The following is a 3,946-nucleotide window of genomic DNA, read 5'->3' on the forward strand; positions in this document are numbered from 1 at the left end:
CTTGGCTCTCTCTTTTAAAAAACACACATTTAAAATTTAAATTTAGTGTTTAAGAAATTCCACATAAACTTCGTTTAAAGACTCAAATAATTCTACAAGTAGAAAACCAAAAGAAAAACCAGCAGTCCCCGGCACCTTCTGTTTCCAGCAAAAACCTTTTTATTTTTATTTATTTTTTCTTGTTATCCTCACCCTAAGACATTTTTTTAATTTATTTTTGTTCAGACAGAGTGGGAGGGAGGGAGAGAGAGAGAAACATCGACGTGAAAGGGACACATTGAGTGGCTGCCTCCCGCACCAGGGCCGGGGACAAACTGCAACCGAGGCACGTGCCCTTAGTGGGAACCGAACCCCGGTCTCTCTGGACCGCAGGCTGACGCTCTAACCACTGAGCCAAACTAGCCAGGGTGCGAAAGCCCTTTTAAACTGAGAATGTTCTTTCTTGGCATTTCTAGCTCAAGATTTATCTTTTGCATCAGCTGTCCATCTCTTCATTGAGGTCTTAAATAGATATCTTTCTTAGACTGTGGTAATTTGGGACACAATTTTTGGTCATCATTTTCATTTTCTCTGTGTAACAGTTTTCTGAATGAGTAATATTAGCCATTTTTTTGTCCCCCCCCCTTTAAACAGAATTTTCTTGTATTATTGTATAAATCTTGTTTTGATCCAAAAAATGTTTTTATGGAGCATTTCAAATATATACAGAAGCAGAGAGAAGAGTACAGTGATTCCCTGCATACTCTCATCACCAGCTTCCACAATCATCGACTCACAGCCATATGATTCCATCTCTGCCCACCTGCGTGTCCCCTTCTGTATTAGTAGTAGTAGTAAAAGATACAGAACATAACATTTACTATTTTAATGATTTTGAAGTGTACAGCTCTGTGAAATGAAACACATTCGAATTCCTGTGCAACCATCACCACTATCCATCTGTAGAACTTTTTAATCTTCCCACACGGAAACTTGCTACCCTTTAAACAATAACTTTATTCAAGTTTCTTCTTAGCCTCTGGGAACCACCAGTAAAATGTACTTTGTACCTTTATGAATTTGACTACCCTAGGTACCTCATATAAATGGAATCATACAATAGTTGTCCTTTTGTGTCTTGCTTATTTTATTTAGCATAATGTCTTTAAGGTTCAAACATGTCATAGCATGTGTCAAAAATTTCTTTCTTTTTAAGGCTGATTAATATCCCATTGTATGTACGTGCCACACTTTTTGTTTATCCATTCATCTGTCAAGAGACACTTAGGTTACTTTAACCTTTTGGCTATTGTGAATAATGTTTTTACAAACATGAGTGTGTAAATATCTATTTCAGTCTCCACTTTAAATTCTTTTGGGGTATATATTCCAGAAGTGGACTTGCTGGATCATATGGTAGTTCTGTTTAGTTTTATTGAGGAACTGCCATACTATTTTCCATAGTGGCTGCACCATTTAACATTTCTACCAGAAATGCACAAGGGTTTCAATTTTTCTACACCCTCTTCAACACTTATGTTTTAATAATAATAATAATCTTAATAAGTCTAGATTGGTTCCTGTATTATTATTACTATTATTATTATTTTAATTTTTTATTTATAAATTTGTTTTTGTTATAGATGTTTCTCATTTTTCCCCCATTGACACCCTCCTTCTTTCCCCCCGCCGCCTCATCCCCAGCTTTGTTGTCTATGTTCATTTGTCATGCATACATGTATGTAAGTTCTGTGGTTTATCTCTACCCCCACAACCCCCCCTTCTCTGAGGTTTGTCAGTCTGTACCCCACCTCTATGTCTCTGGGTTAATTTTGTTCATCAGTTTGTTTAGTTTATTATATTCCACAAATGAGATCATGCGATATTTGTCTTTCTCTGCTTGGTTTGTTTCGCTTAGCATAATACTCTCCAGGTCCTTCCATGCCATCTCAAAGGATAAGAGATCTTTCTTTCTTACAACTGCCTAGTATTCCATTGTGTACATGTACCACAGCTTTTTTATCCATTCATCTACTGATGGACACTTGGGTTGTTTCCAAATCTTAGCTATTGTAGGTAGTGCTGCTATGAACATAGGGGTACATATATTCTTTCTGATTGGTGTTTCAGGTTTCTTAGGGTATAGAAGTGGGATCACTGGCAGTTCAATTTTTAACTTTTTGAGGTAACACCATAGTGTTTTTCCACATCAAAACAGAAAGGGATCTCACTATATGAGAGACCATAATTGCCAATGATGCATCAGATAAGGAGTTAATTTCCAAAATATATAGAGTGCTCACACAACTCAAAAAAGGAAGACAAAGAAGCCAATTAAAAAATGGGCAGAGGACCTAAATAGACACCTTTCCAAAAAGGACATACAAATGGCCAAGAGACATATGAAGAAATGCTCAACATCACTAATGGTCAGAGAGATGCAAATTAAAACAACTATAAGGTATCACCTCATACCTGTCAGAATGGCCGCCATCAACAAATCATCAAACAAGTGTTGGCGAGGGTGTGGAGAAAAGGGGACTCTAGTGCACTGCTGGTGGGAATGCAAACTGGTGCAGCCACTATGGAAAACACTATCATTATTTTTTTATAAAATGAAAATCTTAAAAAAATTTTTTATATTGATTAAATCATTGTTTAGATCCATGTGATCCAGTATGGTAACTGTAAGTCACATATTGCTAGAAAAATTAAATAAATAGAACAATGATCATAATGATCGCTAGCATCACAAAAGGATACATCCAGACACTATAAATCTCCTGATAGAACACAGCACCACCTAAGTGGTCTTGTCAAATTCAAATTAAATATAATTAAAAATTCAGTTTCTCTGTTGCACTAGCCACATGTCAAATGCTCAATAACCTCATGTTGCTCATGGCTACTGTGTTAGGGCAGATGTAGAATGTTTCCATCAGCACAGAGAGTTCTATTGGACAACACTGGTCTAGATCTATTAATTCATTAAGGGTTGTGATATGGTGCTATTCTATTTCTAACATTGATTTTACATTTACTAGCTGGAAAATTTCTATAAAGATAAATTTCCACTTATCTACTATTTGGTTACCAGTGATGCAATACATGTTGAAAAGTCAGGATGGAGCTCAATTCTTTTCCTTTAATGAGATTGATTCTATAAGTTATACATTAATGAACCATGCTCACACCAACACAATTATATAATTATTTTTTATTGCAGAACCAACTAATGAATTATGGTTACACTCCCCCCCCCCCCCCCCCCCGCCACTGGCATTTTTCTTTTTCCTTGAGTTTCTAAATTCTCTTCCTTTCCATTGCACTGTTTTACATTATTATAGTCTCAATTTTCTCCCCTGGCTCTATATCACATTTATTCTATTATGATTCTTTTTTTCCCCTTGAGGCTTATTCCTTGACTTTTTCTTACTGTTGGAACTTCTCTCTTCATTGCTCTCTATTCATTTCCCTGAATCTTATATCTTCCCTTTTCTTGGCTTATTTCATTGGTTTGCTAAATATGTCCTAAAGTCACTTCCTAAAGAGAGTTTATGGAAGGCAAAGTTTCTGAGTCATTCCGTTTCTGAAAATGTTTTCATTCTATGTTTACTTGTTTGATAGTTTGGTTGGACAGAGAATTCTGATTTTAAATTCTGGACTCTCATATAGAAAGTTAAGAATAAGTCTCATTATTATTATTCCTTGTTAATTTCAACAACATTCCTTGTCTTTCAGTGGACCGGGATTTCCTCCTCTGCCTTTGGGTATAGTAAAAAAGATTCTCAGGGAATTTTCTGGTGTTCTGTGCGGGATTTATCTAACTAGTTCTCAAATGAAGATGAATGTAAATAGACAATTTCATACATAATATTTATGAAATGTTACAAAATCTGAATGTGTGAAAATTAAACAATAGATGCTAGGATGTGGCATATGCTCTAAACCAGTAACACATGTTTCT

This window comes from Molossus molossus, unplaced genomic scaffold (assembly GCF_014108415.1).
Source record: "Molossus molossus isolate mMolMol1 unplaced genomic scaffold, mMolMol1.p scaffold_m16_p_8, whole genome shotgun sequence".
NCBI classification, from domain to species: Eukaryota; Metazoa; Chordata; class Mammalia; order Chiroptera; family Molossidae; genus Molossus; species Molossus molossus.